This window comes from Callorhinchus milii, unplaced genomic scaffold (assembly GCF_018977255.1).
Source record: "Callorhinchus milii isolate IMCB2004 unplaced genomic scaffold, IMCB_Cmil_1.0 Scaffold5, whole genome shotgun sequence".
Classification (NCBI taxonomy): Eukaryota; Metazoa; Chordata; class Chondrichthyes; order Chimaeriformes; family Callorhinchidae; genus Callorhinchus; species Callorhinchus milii.
Window position 1 is genome coordinate 12,513,427 of NW_024704746.1, and position 19,649 is coordinate 12,533,075.

Sequence of the window (19,649 nt, forward strand, 5' to 3'; positions counted from 1 at the left end):
TCACTGCTAGTCATAGAAGAGAAGTATATATCAGAGCTATAGCCATTAGATAGACTTTAACCATATTAAGCTACTTATAATGTAGTAATAGGTTTAGCCATGCACATTGAATGAACTGCATAATTTAACAATACACATTGAAATTTGTTGCATATACACAAGGGATCCATCCAAGGTAATGTACACGTTATCTGTAGAAGATACATCACTTTGTTAGGCTTGCGGATCACATGTCATGGTCTGAATTTCTTTCTGCCTTTTAAAGGCACGTTTCCAAATTAAGGCAGCGGAATTTTGAACTGATCCGAAATGGCCAAAACCCTGATCTTACGAACAAAATTTAAATTTGGTTATTACTTTACAGCAACTTAATGACCACGTGAATGAAAGTGGAAACACTTTGTAGCTGCAAAGAGACTGCATTGTGAACTGAGATGAGATGTTACAATTAATAAAAGCACCCTATGTGGTTGCGCAAAGCGAGGTTAGTCCTCAAGACACTGTTCCATCCCTATGGAACATCACTATTGGTAACTGTTAATTGTTCTGGCAGCATTCATGCTGTCCTGGCCATTTCACTGTTTTTTTTAAAAAAGCGAGTGATATTCCTACATCAGTCCATATGGCAGATTCACACATTGCTAGTCCCAGGGTCTACACACAGCAGAACTATATAAAAAAAGACAGTATTGATGTTGCACACGCTTAGCCCCAGAGGAGGTTCAACACCTCACACAAAGGGACCTGCATGACTTATTGGTGGCGCACACAATAGGCAGAACAGCACATGTGCCCTGGATGAATATTCCATGTGGGTTGAGATGAGATGTTAACGGCTCTTCAAAGGGGACTGGCATCTTAGCTAATTTTGACCCTTCTGATCAATGAGATCAAAGCACCTCTTTTTGATTTCCAACTTTTTAAAGTTAATTATGCTCTTATATCCACTCTGTAAATACAGAATATAATTATGTAATGTTGGCAATAGAGGTACTTAGAGGCACAAGGCCTTTAAAATGATGAATCTGACAATCATGATGTTTTTCATGTATTAGGCTGTTACAGTTAAAGCAATTTTGAACAAAAGAAGCCAAATCCCTCTGTCATATTTATTTACACCCTTTCCAATATCTTATTTTTGTAAAAACAGAAAGAAAATGCTATGGAGAAGCTGGTGTGCTTTAATTAGGTGTGTAATGTGGGCTTTGTTTTTGATAGTATTGTCGACAAGCTTAGGCTGACTGGCATAAAGGCATATTACCGCTTTAAATAGATTTATATAAAAAGAAGCTTCACAATGAGCACATCCTGTTGAACCCAGCAGCTGTGGATTGATAAACCAGATCTGTGCAGCTATCACAATGCACTGAATACTTACCAGTTCACATCAGTCTTATTAATGTCTAAGTGTGGCATAAAGCTTCATTCATTATTCATAGTAATCCAGTCAGAGGCCACTCAAAGACCTGATAAATTCTCACTTAAATGTCTACGTCTGACAAAGCTTGGGATTTTATAGCCTTTGCTGTGCTCCAGTGTGGTGTTGTGGGCAAAGGTCCAGGCTGATTCCTCACTAATGACCAGCATGATGTATGAGCAGCTGCAGCGCTTCTGACATGAGCTAACACCGTGCAGCGTACAGCCTGCTATCAGCACCGGATCCCAGGCAGGAGATGAACATTTGACAGCCAACAGTGCTGAGGAACATGCCGTGAAATTCTTCATTAGCAAAGACAGAAAGAGTTAAATGACAAGAGTCTGAGCTAAAGCTAGAGGACAACAGCGAGTGTTTTATTTTCCTTTTGTTCCTAATATTGCGATGTTTTAAAAATTTGGGGAAAAGAAAATCTATGGCTATGGTGTGAAACAGACGAGAAAGAAAAAAAAATGCATCAGCAAAGCTTTTCTTCAACAGGATTGTCTATTCCTTAGAGTATTTTCATTCCAGCTTTCAAATGGGCTTGCTGAATATTTCTTAATTCATTTGCAGTAAGCTCTGAATCAAGTAAAGAACTGTGACATTCACCGAGTGCGACTCATAATTTCACGGCTTGAACAAAGTGTTATTTTCACACGAGTGAAAGTAGAAAACAGTAATTCACACATGAAATAACATTGTTCTGTTATGCCTGTGCAATCTACTGGAATTAAATGCATGGCTGAGTATATAGAAGAATCTTAAAACAAGAATGCATGAAATAACCAAGGAATTTAATTTTATCATCACATATGTGCAATATCAACAGCAATGGTACTGATGTAACTCTTCAACTTTGAGAAAATTGTGCTCCAACAGTCACTGAACTTCAAATAGCAGCCTAACCTTAAATCCAATAGCTGTTGTTACTCTAGTCCTGGGTTCGCCAGTACAGAAGCAAGTTCTCTTTTTTTTAAAAAACACAAGCACGACTAACATTTTACAAATGCAATGCAAAACACAGTCTAGATGAGGTAAAAATATTACTGTGTTTTCCTTGGGAATGGAACCTCCTAACTCATTCACTTGTTAAGCATTGCTGTTTTTTTTAAGGTGACAACTTTTGTTTGCCTTGAGAGCACAGAGCATTAAGGTACTGTACTCCCATGAGCTGATTAATGAATTTACAAAGCTGTTTATTGCTAAGTGCACTTGGGGGCCCATGAAATTTATTACTAGAATACTACATGAAGCAAGAATATTGTGCTTGAAACAAAAAGTGTTTATGCGTTGGAAAAATGCCAATGTTTAATTTATCATTTTGACTAAAACTTTCACGTATTAGGTTGTGTTTGTTAGCACCAGAGTGTGCGATTTGGACGGTGCTTAATGGCACCCAAGCACAACAGTACATTTCAATGCAACAATAGCAATGACATAGCATTTTCAGCACATTGTTCAAAGGGAGAAACGACTTTCCAAGAATTTGTATGGTTGCTGATCCCTTTTATATGGTTTCACAGGTGCCAACTTGGAGTTGGGAAAAGTTAGTCAATGCGGTCATGTCCTTCCATTCAAAATTTATAAAAGATGGCATGAGGATCCTTGTTCATACCTTGATAGGATATCCTCAGCAGAATTCATGTCCTTTTCAATATTTTGTTTCGATAATGGTGAGTGATCAGAAGAAACAGTCGCTTTGATTCCTGGTGCCATGTGTGGCTGGCTCTACCACCATTGCAGTTAGGGACAGTGATAGCAGTATAAAGGCACAGCAGAAAAAAAACATTCAAACGAGGATTGAAATATTCATCAGGCAGTGCACGATGCTGAATAAAATGTTCTTTTAGTGCATTGTACTAAAAGTATCACTAACCACTGTAGTATTGATACCAATCCATATATCGCATAATTAAAATCTTTGTTTTCCCTGTTTAGTTATTTTTTTCTTGGAGGGTGAAATGTGCTAATCAAGGTGCAGGATCTCACTACTGTGGAATGGAACACTTTCCCACTTTTTGGCACCTAATGTCAGCATCAAGCAGTCTCAGATCTGGTACAGCACTGGCAGCTGCCTCCACAGCGCACAAAAATATGTGTCTTAACACCAACCTCAGATGAACAGCTGCTTCTTCAACAAAATGAATTTTCTCACTTATCACACCAGCCATCCTCGTGGCCTCTGAGTGAGATTGCCAATGTAGTGCCAATTTATGGGTAGTTTAATACTGTGGGTCTGCGCTAGGAACCGGCTTATCGAGAGCTGGATTTCAGAAGGTATAGAATGCAAACTTGCTGTGTTGGGCAATTCCTCGTCACCTTTGTTTATTCTATACCCATTTACTAAATTCAACAACTATTAACTTATTTTTCAGTCATATTGCCTGTGTCTAATTTCATGGTGAGGATAGTCGATGACTCTGATTAGTAATGTAAAAAGTGGAGTGCCTACAGATCCACTGGCAGTCTACACAATTCTGCGGTACATTATTAAAATAATTTTGACAAACACACAACATGTAAAAGCTATGAAGTTGAATCTTTCCACTGGAAAAATCCTACCTCTCTACTTAACAAGCTTTGTTGTGCGTCCTCCGTGTGCTTTTAGTTTAGTGCAAAAATAGTCCTTATTTACGAAAAGGTTCTTCATTTACTTGATTAGCATTTCAAGTGAACAGCATCATTTTTTGATACTCTGCATACTTAATTAGAAATGTTCATGTACAATAACAGGAATTTACATTACAAAACGGATGTTTCTGTGACATTTTATATTCCAGGATAGAGCATCATTGTGCTATCACTCTTCAATAACTAGCAGATGTGGTAAAAAATTAATGACCGTTAAACATGCTCTGTTTTGGAGGAATATCATTAAATACCAATCAAAGGACTACAACCCAGCCACTCGGAGCACAATGCACAAGCATTTTAACACGACGAGCCATTAAGCTTGAAAGGTAGATTTCAAAGTTCCACGTGGAAATGAATTTCAGTTTTAAAATACTGTGCGAATTTCCATTTAAATGCAAATAGAGCAGCAGAGCTGATTATATGCGGTGTTATTGGCAGTACAATGTGAAAGACAATTAGAAATGTATATATAAATGGCGCCTGAATAGGTCCATCCCCCCCTGGAAGATTGGGGAGTGAGAGGACAAGAGAGAGAGAGAGAAAGCATGGTTTACAAACTGTTGCTGGAATTTGCATACATCTGGAAGTTACTTAACCAAATAGTGGAGAACCTTCTTCGTACATTGGAAATCTGAATTGGACAATTGGAGCTTTGGTTCTGACCATTTGGATAGTGTTTCAAATATATGCAGTCAATTAGATGACAAACATTTTGCCACGACTGACAGTTTACATTGTTTCAGAGTTCATGACTATAAAATCAGGACAAATTATTCACTATGATGAACAAATTTTCAAGTAGAACTGTATTTTAATATTTATAACCAAAATGAGTCCTAGTTTTAATGTTATTAAACCTGCTGGCATGACTGGGTTTGGAGATGGTTCACTTCTTCCTTTGGTGGCAATAAGTTTGCACGCTTGTCAGTGGCAGCAACTTCACTCTTAGAAGCTAAGGCGGTGAGCCATGATTAAACTATGTGTAAGTACAAGATGCTTTCATGCAAGTATAACACATTTTAAACCAGATCTAGTGAATGGATCCAATGTAACAAGAGGAAATAGATACGCTGGAAGATTTGGTATTCTTCAAACCAAACACGATTCTACTTTCAGTCGGATTGTAACTTCTGATTACAATGTCCTGCATCGGGTTGACACAGTCAAAGTAAAGAATGATTATCACATTATTTATACTGATGATGATGGCTCTCATTTGTGTAAAACAAAGTCAACAGCATTACATTTTGACATGTGCTTCTTCGATCCTCTTTGCACTCTGAGATTCATGCTCGAATACATCCACGGTGAATTATTAGTTCCCAGAAGGAATTTTCCAGATTAGCTAGTAATTATAATAATAATCCTTGCATTTGATATAGCACCTTATCATGTCTTTGAGACATCTCAAACGCTTCACAGAATATACTGTAAAGTGAATTGACTGTATATTTTGTGGGCGAAATGCAGCAGCCAATTACACACAGCAGTGTCCCACAAACAGTTATGGATTGAGTGTCCAAATTATTATAATTTTTTTTAAAGCAATTGAAGCTACTCATTTTACCTTTTCAGCCTTTCCCACTCCAATCACACCAGCATGAACTGACTGGTGCAACCAAAGTTGCAGATTGAGAATAGCCCAAGGTCTCACAATCAAAACTCAAACACATAGTCCCTAACACATCGTCCCTAACTGTGAGCCTCTGGTAATTGCTCAAGTATTATTCCACCCACTCAAATACACAAAGCTTAGATGTCTGACTCACTTGTTTACGTAAAAGACTGAAACCCCAATTGTTCCCCATTTTTAATGTAAATATATATTTATTCAAATGAATATACATTTATTAGCACAGACAATAATATCTAAGTAGCTGTACTTTATTAACATTTTAAATGGAAGTTCAGAATATTTTGAAATTACAACTTGAAATCCAGCTTTCAGGCTTCATGGCCCATCCTGCTAAAATGCCTTTTAATTAACAAGTAGACATTGCTTCCAAGCTCACACATTGTGCTGTGGATGATTGAGTTGCAGAGCCTTTGATTGGCATGTAATGATATTCCTCCAAAACAAAACATGATTTTTTGCATAAACCTATAGCTTTTATATTGATTTCTATCACATTTTACCCACAAAATATAGTCAATTCACTTTACAGTATATTTTGTGAAGCACTTCAAGACATCTTGTGATAAGGCATGATTTCAAAATGCAAAGATTATTATTATTTTTATTGTTATTAATGATTTATAAGTCTGGAAGTGAAATAAACTACAAGGGAACTTGCTTGATTTTTGGGGAGTTTGTGCTAAATCGCCTACAAAACACACAGACATACACTTTACAGTTAATCCTGTAAAGCGCTTTGAGACATCTTCATGACATGAACACGGCAACATCAAATGCAGGGATTGTTATTATTATAAATCAAGTTTTTATGGTAGGTTTAGTGTGTCAAGATAAACTGACCCCCTTTCATTTGAATAAAAATGGCTTAATTGTAAAAATCTCTTCAGCAACAATAACAACAAAAACTTGCACTTGCCCTCCACGCAGGAGAGCATCTCAGCGCACTTAACAAAGACGGAGTCTGACTCCGAGCCGGGGCGTTGGGGGAGGTTTTCAGGTGGGACTTGCAAAAGGAGAGAGACGGAGGGACTGAGGAAGAGATGTTCCACAGTTTGGGGGCGTAGTGACTGGAAGCACGACCTCCAATAATGGAGTGGAGGGTGCAAGGGACAAGCAGGAGGCCAGAGCCAGTCGAGCGGAGGCGCCGGTAGGGGATTCGGGAGTGAGGAGGTCAGAGAGGTAGAGAGGTACCAGGGAGTGGCAGATTTCTGAATGAGCTGGATATTTTGAATAGTGGAGCTGGGGAGACCAGCGAGGAGGGCAATTGAGTAATCCAGGCAGAAGGTGACAAATGCAAGCACGAGGGTTTCGGCTGCATTTGGAGTACGGTTTGGTCGGAGGCGGGCAATGTGGTGGATGTGGAGTAAGGCGGTCCTGGTCAGGGACCGGATGTGGGGCAGGAAGGACAGCGGGGGGTCGAACCGGACGCCTAGATTGCGCACTGGGTTGGTGAGTCTGAGGGAGAGTCCAGGGAGGTTGAGGAGTAAAGAAGTTTAAGGGAGCTAAGGAGTATGGCTTCCATCTTGTCCACATTCAGCTGCAGGAAGTTTGGACTCATCCAGGCCTTGATTTCTGCCAGAGAAGCTGATAGAACATCGGCGGACCTGGAGTTGATGCTGGAGGAGACAAAGTAGATTTGTACAGAAATTTACCCCGTGTCTGCAGATGACATCGCCCAGAGGGAACATGTAGATGAGGAAACGAAGAGGGCCAAGGATGGAGTCCTGGGGTATCCCACAGTTGTCCAGGTGGGGCCGGGAGGAGAAACCATTTGCCAAGATGAAGTAGAGGTGGTTGGTTAAGTTGGACTCAAACCATGTGAGTGTTGTCCCACTAAGGTGGATAAAGGAGAGGTGGTGGAGGAGGCTAGTGTGGTCAACTGTGTCAAACATGGCAGAGAGATCCAGGAGAATGAAGAGGCAGAAGGAGCCCTGGTCACAGATAAGAGAGGTCGTCATTTGTGACTTTGACAAGCGCTGTCTCTGTGCTGTGGGCAGGGCTTGAGGGTGTTTTTTTTGAGGAGGGGTGTGAAAACAGAGGTTTTCAGTGGGCGTGTAACAGAGCGTGGGGAGAGAGATTAGTTGACTGTGTCGGTCAGCAGGGGGGAGAGGAGGGGGAGTTGAGAAACCAGCAGCTGGGTGGGAGGAAGTTGAGGCAGCAGGTGATGGACTTAATGCGGGTGATTGTGGTTGAGAGCGAGAATGGAGAAATGGGGGCAAAGGGGTGGAAGGAGGGGGAGTGGTAGGAGACAAGAGGCAGGAGGGAGAAGGCGGTGTGGATTGTCTGGGTGGGGTGCTATCTACTGATGTAAATGTACTATTAAAAGAAAGTGTATAATCTAACGAATCTAACTTTGTTCAAATTCACCAGTTACTTCGACTTGATTCACGTGTGGCCTTGCTGTGGTTTAATGAGATTATAGCAATGCTTTGGTTTTATTTGCACAGTGATATCAGGTGGTTCACACTTTCAATCACTGAGAGACTTCAGCCATGATCTCATATAAACCGTTGCTCGTGGGCACTGCAAATTTGTCAATGCAGAGTTTTGCTGGGTAGAAAATGAGCAGCAAACAACCCAACATATAGCCTTGAGGAATGCTAGTGTTAATCACATTTGTGTTAGCCTGTGATTCATCTGAACAACCCGTTGATGTTCTTTGCCTTCATAGTAAGATTGAATTCATTTCAGCCTTTGTCGCATTATTTGGTAACCCGATTTTATGTTTACGGTGATGTGTGGTTGGATCATGTCAGACACCCTTCTTTAGATTTTCTTTGGAGCAAGATGTAAGGATTTACTTTTGCTAATAGAATATCTTAATCTGTCTTTTGACTATTGGTGTAAATAATTTGTATTGTATTAAGTAACTGTCAATTTCTTTCATAAAAAATTCTCCTTTTAAGTGTCTACATGTAACACATTGACCCCTAGCTGATGAATGTTCTTTATACTTATTTGGTGGCAAGAAATGAGATGTATTAGATGAGAGTGTCTGACTCAAAACGACAAGGCACACACAATGCATTTTTTGTTCAAACACCATGAAGGTGACAGCTTGGCTTTCAAATTGAGTAAAACTTCCACCACCACCTCACCAGCCCATTGGGTTGGAACAGTGCTTGGAAATTACAAAAATAACTGCAAGATGTCAGTTTAACAAATGAGATTTATATTTATACGACTGTTTGCGGGTCACTGAAAGAAATTGGCCTCTGCGTTTTGCCCACCAGATACACAATCAATCCACTTTACAGTATATTCTGTGAAGCACTTTGAGACGAAGAGATAAGGCGCTATATCAAATGCAAATATTATTATTATTGCGTGTTCTGTTTTTCTCTAAAAGGTGTTCTGGAGAAAACTGGTGCATGAAGATTGTCCTCCTTGTGCAGCTAATATAACCTCGACAAAAACTTGTTCCATCTGCCTAGTAACATAATCCGGCGACTCTAAGATCAAACTTGTCCTGGCAGATTTACTTATAAAGTGGATTCAATATTTGTGGTGGGATGGCAGACAAGCCAGGCTGTATGTGTTGCAATTAACCCCAGCTGTACCAACTACTCTCCTCAGCTTCCTCTCCTTCCCAACTCGGATTCCCATTCAGGTGTAAAGCACTTTGAGATGTTTTTCTGATCACTCTTCCTCTATTCCTCCGCCTTGCCCCTTCCTTCCCCATTGAGGCCGATGGTGGGGCGGGATGGGTGGGGGAAATGGAGCAGGCCAGAGTCTGCTGAGCAGAGGGAGTGGACAGGTTGATCGGGGATTAGCAGGTAGGAGGGGGTAAGGCCATCGAGGGCCTTGAAGGTGAGGACGAGAATTCTGAACTCGATCCTCTGAGGGATGGGGATCCAGTGAGCTGGGTGATGGTGGGTGTGATGGGGTCATGGAGCCTGCTGTGGGAGAGGACATGAGCTGCAGAGTTCTGGATGATCTGCAGCTTGTGGAAGGAAGAGTTTGGGAAAGCCGACAACCAGGCTGTTGGCATAGTCGAGCCTGCTTGTAATAAAGACATTTATGAGGGTTTTGGCAGGGTAAGGTAATGGAGGAGTCAGGCAATGTTATGGAGGTGGGGGAGGGCAGAGCAGGTCATGGCATGAATGTGGGGAGAAAGGACAATTGAGGGTCAAACAAAGGGAATTCTGCTATCAAACCCACGCTTTCCACGTGGACCACCCACAGGCTCCTCTATCATGACCTCCAACCAATTCATTTAACCTCCACAAGAAAGTTTCTGCGTAAATACTTTCAGACCTGAACACTTTTAAAAAGTATTAATTTGAATTCTGCATTGAAATTAAATGTACCGCATATCTGTGTGAGGAACTTTTTTGAGCAATGCTCTTGCAGTTATTTGAAATAAAACATTTGTATGGATTCCATGACTTTAGCCAACACATTGGCAATATTATCTCAGAGGACAGCCATTCCAGTGACTGACTGGATGTGAGGAGCTGACCTTTCCACCCCCACACCGCCTCCCCCACACCCCCATGTCCTCTGGTATTTTCCAGTCATAGTATTTGTTTTATGGCTCGATGTAAAACAAAATAAGAAGTGACCAACCAATGGTTTGTTTATTTATTTATTGTATTGATAGAAAATTCATAATTATTTACCTTGAATTGCAAAGCTAAATAATTGTACCAGTTTTGAGCTCCCTGATGCAGTAAATGGTACTTTGAATGGAAAAAAGCCCATCTGCAGCTCCATCACCATCTATTGTAGGTCTTGGCAAGCTGGGGTGGAGGGTGAGGGGTGATATTACATTAGTCATAGTAATTGTGGGACAACTGGGAAGTTGGCCCCAACCCTACAGCTGAAAATTATGTCCTCAGAAGTGTGAAAATGTGAAAAATGTTTCCCTGGTTCCTAGGCCACACATGTGGTAAAATGTTATTTCTGTACAGATGTGGTAATGCACACATTGTTCTTAGTGTAGATATATTAATCCTGTTTTCACATTGCCTGGTGCTGAAAATCAGGTGATACCACAGAGAGGACGATTCTGTCCATGTCTTTATATTCACATGCACATGACATGGCAGGTCACAGATGTTATACTGTACATTCATCCTCAGTTCATTGGGAGAAGGATTATAATGTGCTGTCCTTTAGTAAAAGTTAGCAGTAAACTTGATCAAAAGATAATTGGTTTGATTTCTAATCCAAGATTTCATCTCATAATCCAGATTGATGCTTTAATGCATTAGATGAGGATCCATTGTACTGTATCATCCTTGAGGTGAGGTGTTAAACCAAAGTCCCATCTGCCTAGTGGGTGGATGTTCAAGATCCCAGAATATTATTTCAATGAAGCAGGTTAATTGGCCATTTACCTAGTTAGTACTTGTGGGAAATTGTGGGGATTTGCTGCGTTTGCTGCCATTATACAACAACAACAAATTTACATTTGTGTAGCGCCTTTCATGTCAGGAGGACGTCCCAATAGTTACCTCACTTCAAAGCAATTCACTGTGTGAAGAGTTTGATTTGATGTGAAAAGGCAACACCAAACATAATTATTATGTAATTATGACATAAATCAAGAAATATTCAATCATAAAGGTTGGCCACCACTGGCCTATAGGAACAATTTTAGCTGCTGCTTGACATTCAATTCTTACCTATCATCATAACTGATAACGTTCCTTATCAGTCAAGATAAATACATTAAAACTAAGCAAAAGGCAGACTTTTGTTTCACTGTGTTTGCCTGTACTGAGAGTCTTTTGTGATGATTTAAGTTGAATCACTAAATGAAGCAATTAATCCCGTGCATTTTGTGTAACCTGTTGTTGATTTATCGGGGCCTGCTACCTGGAAATTCAATGAATCTACTGCACATCCTCTTATTGTTTAATGCTATCCTGCTGTTTGAGACGGGTTAACAATGTTAATACTTGAGCACTTGCAACAGATTCTATTTTAAGATTTACAGGAATGTTGACGAGTTTAAGCAAAAGTGTTGCCCTTTGATGAAGGTCAGTGAAAGAGAAACATCTGAATTCACAACATCACAAGATTGGTTCGAATGAAAACAGCCTCTTGGCCCAGTTGATCTCATCCTTCCAGAATACCCACCCTACAGTCTTCCTATCAAAGCATCAAGCTTTTTTTTAAAATGAGTCCGTCACCCTGGCCTCAAGCACTCTTCCTGGTAACCCGTTCCAGTCATTAATTACCTTGCGGTAAATAAATACGTAAATTGCAACTCTTAAACCTGTGTCCTTTTGTTTTCCTGTCTTGGAACATTTGAAAGCATTGTTCAGTTTACTTTTACAATTCATTTAATTTTTTGACTGTATTGTCTTATTTAACTATTGTGAAAAGTAGAAAACCTGGTTGCATTTAATCTGGGTTTAATCATTTCCTCCCTTTCCCACATATGGGTCCCATCCTATTCTGTGCTTTAGTTATAGCAGCATGGCTGTTTGTGACCAATAAGTGACCAATTTTATTTGAAGGATTGTTGCCCAGGACACCAAGAGAAACTCCCTTCTCTTTTCAAATAGTGCCATGGGATCTTTAACATCTGCTGAACACTGCAAAGACGGCACCTTTGACACTGCAACACACCCCCAGCACTGCATTGGAGTGTCAGCTTAGACATGTGATTCCAAGTCCCGATGTGGGTCTTGAACCCACTACCTTCTGACGTGGAGGCAAGTGTGCTACCACTGCGCCAGGTTGACCCACGTGAGTCAGAAGATTGTGGGCTGAAGCCCCACGTCGGGACTGAGCTCACAGTCTCGACTGACCTAATACAGTGCTTGAGCTGCATTGTATAATACACCTGAATTGTGGTAGCTATATTACCTGTATATATGGATGGTAAAGATACCTTGGTACTATTTGAAAGGGAATATCTCCAGCCAACAATCCCCCTAGATAATACTGGTCATTCACTTCATGGCTGTTTGTGGGACATTGCTGCACACAAATTGCTTGCTGCATTCATCTACAAAAATATGAGTCCTGGTGTGAAAGGCGCTACATCAAATGCAAGGATTATTTATTTAGTTAACTATCAAGGTGTTTATTTGATAGGATGAAATGTTCCCCTGCAGGTTGGTTCCCCTTATGATGTTAAAGCGGCAAAGCTATGAAAATGATTAAAACCCACTTCAAATATTCTACAGTATATGATCCACCACACAAACTGTATAAAGCAGAAACTTGGCTTCCTTTAGTTGCATCCTACCATTAATTGGTTAGTTGATCATCATCTAATCCATAATTCTGTTTAATTCAAAATAACATGGAAAATTAAACCTAGTTGGTAATTATGCTAAAAAAAACCTTGATATCATTCACTTCATGGCTGTTTATGGGACATTGCTGAGTGCTATGATACAGCTGTGTCCATCTACAAATACATAGGTAGCACACTTTACTTGTGAAGCGCTTTGAGATGTTTCGGCGACATGATGAAGAGCTATATCAAATGCAAGGGTTATAATTATTTCAAACATTCAGTTGAACTGGTGGTTCTTAAAGAGCAGATTTTTTTTAAGGTTAAGCAGTAAAGTGATTGGTCATAATACCTGTTTTGGACGTTTAGCATTCATTCGCGACTACTACCAGCTGCTTTGTTCAATTCTTATCATGTTACCCAGTGACTGGATTATACTGGAATAATAACCTTAACTTAAAAGTTTGTTGAATAAAATATGGTAGAAGCAGAAAAATATAATGACTTCCTTACAAAATGCTCATTTTTAGCCTTTCTGTCTCTGCTTCACCGTATAATTTTATAGACAGAACATGTCAGATTTTTAATAAAAGGCTTCATATTCTGCGCTTTCTCCTGGTTTTAAATAGGAGGCTTTGGATGGTGTTACATTCCAGAGCCAAGGCTTTTCTATGGCTACAAGTGTCTCTCACAGAGATCCAGGTGGAAGGAATGTTAATTTGTGGCTCTAATGAGGTGACAACAGTCTTTCTAAGGAGACTAAAATTATAAAGATATTCTGCTGCTTAGAATGCCTTGCACGAGTTCCTTCCTCACTAAGTGCAGCACTGCAAAGGAGCATTTGATGCTTTAGGCATACACTGAATTATGGACATGTGCTAATTGTGAGTAATTTCTGGCATTTGACGAGTGTCATTTTAATGAAATGCGATTCAGTAACTCGTCTCCTTTTATATCTCACGGTGTTTGATGTCAACTTGTTTCAGGGAAAAGTCTGTGCTTATTAATGTGGAAGCAGCCACGCATCAATCTGGAAAGTTCTGCTCTCTGCTTGATACCAGTACCTGCTTTAAATGAAGGGATTTGCAGTGAAATTATTTCAATTTTTTTCTCTAAAAAAAACCGTCTCTTCTTAAGCCAAAATGTTCTGCAGTTTTTAAATTGCGATTTGAATGCACTCACCAAGCATGTGTGTTCTTCCAAAAATCCTACTTTGTTACATTTCTGATTCCCAAAGGTTTTTCGTATAAATCTAAAGCCTATCACGCTGACTGAGCTGAAGTGAGAGAGAAATTCTGTCCCAGAAGAGGAATAATCCTTGTCTTGAGTCTTAAAACATTGCACCCTGGTGCTTTCAAGTAGCTAAAATATTGTAGAATCTTTCCTCACGATGGAAGTCTGATCATTTTTGAAAAAAAGTGTGTTGCCCCAAATAGCTAACTTTGTGGGTCATTCAAATGGAAGTCACTTAATCCCTCCTCACATGCAACCCATTAGACTAACAATTCAGCAGCACTGGTGAGATATCTTTTATGCGTTTTTAATGTTTAAATTTTTTTTGAGTAAACACACCAACACCAAAATATTATAGCTGTATATAGTTTTATACAGTACCTACATCTAAACATTTGATCAGGAACCGAACACACTTAATCGAAAAGCCTATCATCTATCAGATACTGATCAAGAACAGCAACAAACACAGAATATTTATAATAAATAACACAGCCAATGGGTTTATGGTGAATTAAATGAGGGGTACAAATCTTGTGATTTTTCTCCAAAAAATAGTGAAGTAAAGATAGCTGCTTTTGGAGAAATGGAAAATGCTGCAATATTTCATAACTTATGCTTGTAGGTTTTGGCAACTTCAAAAATGGAAATGGGTAAAAATTATCAATAAATTTAGAAAATGTGTAGGGATATAAATATAACTACATATTTTTCTGAAATATAGTCATGTTATTTTCTTATCTCTGAGTTATTTTCTTGTTCCTGTAGCTCAGCGGTTAGAGCGCTTGCCTCACAAGCAAGAGACCTGAGTTCGATTCCCGGCAGGGCAAAATTTTGGACAAGTTTCCTTACTTCACATGCCTTTGATTACATAGCAGTAAGTAGGAACCTGGTTGTTAGTCGATTGGCGGATTGCTTTTCCGGGGATAATAAATCCTTAAAAAATTGGTCACTTCAATCCACGACTGTTTGTGGGGCACTGCTGTGGCAATTGGCTGCTGCATTTCTCCCACAAAATATGCAGTCAATTCACTTTGCAGTATATTCTTTGAAGCGCTTTGAGACGTCTCGAAGATGTGATAAGGCGCTATATCAAATGCAAGGATTATTATTATTTACAAAACTGGAGGAACTAATGTTAATTTGTGCTCAAAACCTCACTTTGTGCTCTTCTTGAACTTACTGTGTTCTCCGGGAACCTTACAACATCTTCCCTTCTCCCTCTCTGACCCCAGCTCGGGTCTGAAATGCTGTACACTGTCCAGCGCCTTGGGACGTCCTCCAGATGTGAAAGACGCTATACAAATGTAATGTTGTTGCTCTTGTTCTCCTCTCAGGGCATATAATTAATTTTGTTACTTCCTTGGCTGAGACACAGAGTGAGACTTGTGGGAAAGGATCATTTTATCAAAAACAACTTACATTGATATCGTGACCTTCATACAAAGTGGCAACTCAGAGCATTTATCATTCATTTATCTAGGCATTTGCCTGCAAAATATACAATCACTACACTTTACAGAATATCCCCTGAAGCACTTCAAGGCATCCTTTTGATGTGAAAGATGCTATATCAATTTAAGTACAGTATTATCTTAATTGTGTATTGACATTGCTGCCTTGCCTGAACTGATTATTCTTTTTTCCAGTATATAGGAATGTAACACAGTATTAACTAAGGATTTGGTAATCCAACATTACAGGTTAAGATGTTTAAGCAGTTCTATAAACTGGAAAACTGGACGAGGGAGACCATCACCAGTGCCTTCTCTCCATGTCACTCAAGTCTTTTTAACTCCAGAAAGCAACCACCTGACTCTTAAACCCAGTTGCACCATTGCTCTCAATAACTGACTCTTACAGAACACTCTTCTTGAACAGTGTAAAGGGCACAAAGTTTGGCAAATCAATTCACTTGTTTATTAAGTGGAGTCCTGTACCTTAATGGTTAGCGTAATTTGTTGTTGTTGTAATTGTAGAGCACTTGCCTCACAAGGTTCGATTCCCAGGCAGAGCGAAATGTTGGGCAAGTTTTCTCACTCCACACCCCTCTGCTTACCTAGCAGTAAGTAGGCACCCAGTAAATAGGGAATTAGTAAGTAGGTAAGCTAGTCGATTGGCGAATTGCTTCTCCAGGAGTAATAATCACTTCAAAATAAATAAAATAATAACATTTTGGTCAATCAATCCACCACTGTGAGAAAGGATCATTTTATCAAGAACAACTTAGATTTATACAGTGCTCTTCACACAAAGCGGCATCTCGGAGCACTTATTATTCATCATCCTGGCATTTGCCTGCAAAATATACCATCACTGAACTTTGCTGTGAAGCTGTGTTCCAGTGTTTGTGGGACACTGCTGTATGCAATTGGTTGCCGAGTTTTGCCCACAAGATAAACAGTCAATTCACTTTCCAGTACATTTTGTGAAGTGCTTTGAGATGTCTTGAAGACATGATATGGTGCTATATCAAATGCAAAGATTAATATTATTATTAAAAATCTCATCAAAGAACCTCACTGCCTCATGTGTGATGCTGTTGAGGGGGAAAGGCCACTTGGCTTAATGTGAACACTGAGATGGTAAACTAGGGATTGACTGTTTAATGCAAAAAATCCTTGTACAAGAATAAAAGCACAGAGTACCCCTGCAGCAGACAATGTGCAAATCTTGTAGATGTTGTCATTCAAAAGCTTCTTAGTGTTGAACAAAATAGTAACTACTATAGAAATGTTCTGCTCAATCATTTGTATCTTTTGACAATTATGCAGATTTCTTCCCATAATATATAAAGAATGTCTTTTCTGTTTTCCTCTTGTGTTCTGTGTTGTAAATTCTATCCTACCATGTCCAGTTTACCTCCACACGTGGAAGAGCTGTTTCACTAGGGATTTTAATTATCTCATTCTTTACTAGTATTATTATAATTGGAAAAGGAAATTGTTAGCAAACATGGGTTTGCAAAAGTTTAATTTATACCAGATTATTTCCTTTTTAAAAACTCTTGTCTCTAATTGCATTTCAGACAAATTGAGGGAGTAACTTTACTAACATAAGAAGCATCCCAGCAATTTGATCTCTCTCACAGCTTTACTGAGTTTGAAACTACAACTTGTGAGTTCACTGCAGGAGTGTCACTGGGGAAAGGAAGAGAGAACAGAGAAATGAGAGGGGGGGGAAAGCTGCAGTGTGGAAATCTCACCAGGGACAGGAAGTGAAAACAGATGAAGAGTTGATAGTGGGAGGGGGGAAGAAAGCAGGAGGACGGGAGGTGCACATCAATAATGATATAGAAATGAGAATTTTCCAAAACTCAAATTGCATTGATGTCAATCATACTCGAAAGCATAGGATTAGGTGGAAGACGCCTAGAAGCTTAACAATAAGGGAAATTGAAAAACCATGATGTTATAAGGGTCTCTCTCAGCAAGGATTTTACACAGGAGCATTATGTAGGTGTGCATTAGGCGTTCAATTTGCATTCTGCATGGACCATACACTATGGTACCGTATGGTGGCTGGGTAGGTGGCTTCAGTGTTGAGTGGCACCATCCCAGGGAGTTCAATTTACAAAAGATGACTTCCAAATCAAGATGAGGAAAGAGAAATCCTCGGACGATCATTTTTATTCTCAAAGGACCTTGCTGCCCACTGGCACAAACCCTCCAGAGACAACAGTAGGCTTAAATCCCAGTTTCACAGGAATTGGCACATTGAGCCCTGTGGACGACTGGGATCGGGGTGGTAGCGCAGTATGTAACTTAGATTTGATCTATCTTAGGCACAGACAGTAAAACACCTTGACTACAGTAGCTGGTGGAAACACTCTGCCACCTACTGTCCAAGTACAAGATAAAAGAGTGCTGCCAGTTTTAGACTTAATAACCTGCTCGAAATTCTCCATGAGGTGGGGAGTAACCTGTATTCGTGTTAATGTAATGCTTTCCGGCTGCTGCTGTAATGGCAGGCTTTTAATGTGTGTCCCCCCCCCAATTTTTTTTTAATAATGTCTTTTTAAAGCTCCACCTGAACACTCAATAACAAAATTTCTATTGTGAAACCTCCAAGATCTCTCAACGATTGAATTCTGTTAAATCCTTCCTGACATCTATCTGTTAAAGAACTGCCCTTTGTGATACAAGAAATCAATTTAAATTAAGCTATATGATTGCACTCAGCACGGGTTTAACTCTATTGGAAATCTTTTGTTATTCAAAACCTTTTGTTGTTTCTCTCACCCCCGCCCCCCTCAAAATTTGCAAAATTTACAACCTGGGAATAGCCCCGTTGCACACTACACATGCTAAGATCAATAGATACAATAATTAATAATGAAAGAAAACAAGAACTAAAGCCAATTACTTTTACTTCACAAGAATAAACAGTGGTTATACAAAGCTCATTATTAATATTGCTTGTTAGAAGGTCCAGCACACTGTTTGTTGATTTCCTGTATTGTTTCAAAGGGAATAAAAGGTTGACAAGTTCATTCCACCTTATTCTTGTACAAAGACTTTCGCTCTATCCTGTTATTCATGTTATTAAGAAGCACAAGGAAAACTATTTTTAATTCCATTTTAGGAACAGAGGGATTTGCTGATGAAAGAACGGTAGAGATAGTAATTCTTTTTGTTATTGTTAACAAAAGCGAAATGGCTTTTTCTACACAAGTCAAAGAAAGGCAAGTGTCATGTCCCACCCATAAACCAGACATCAGATTGAATTTCAAATTAATGGGCCAAACTCACCCTCTCGTGATCTGCTGTTGTGGTTTGAGTTCACAATAATGTGTTCCTGCCTTGGGGTGGCTGTGTGAGCACCACCACCACCAACAACAAATTACATTTGTATAGTGCCTTTCAAGTCAGGAGGACATCCATTATACAAAACCAAAATATCCCAAACCACACCAAGTGTATCAGAGGTGCACAAAGAATCTTAGGCCATGCAGGATTCACATAGTCAAATCAGGATGCATACATGGTTTGGTCCATCCACTGTACAAAATGCAATTCTGAGACTAAGTTGATTGTAACTTTACCCCTGATTTATTGTGAGATTTCCAATAGTGAGTTCTCAATAGAGTACAGTTGTGGTTAAGATTAGCTCTGCTTTGATGAACAGAGCTGATGCTTTTTTTTTAAAAAGCATTTTAGAATTATTTTGTCATGGTATTTACAAACACTTCTGCAAACTAAGGGAGCCTGATTAGCTGAATGCTGATGTCTTGGGATTCATGGTCAATCCCATCAAAGTGTCTTAAATTACTGTACTCACATGTGCCCATAATCTGTGTTCTTTTGTTCCACTGAAAGCATGTTTCCAAGTTTATGTGTCAGAAATATTGGAGCTTAAATAAAATAAATTGACAATTTTGTGTTAAGGTTTACGGAAATGATATTGAACACATTTGGAACAAAAGTCACACCCATATGAGGTAATGGGTACTATGGTACAATGTGTTAAAGTATCTCTTGAATGAAGGCTCGACTGATGTGATGAAGTGCCTGCTTTTCAGAGTTCTAGGT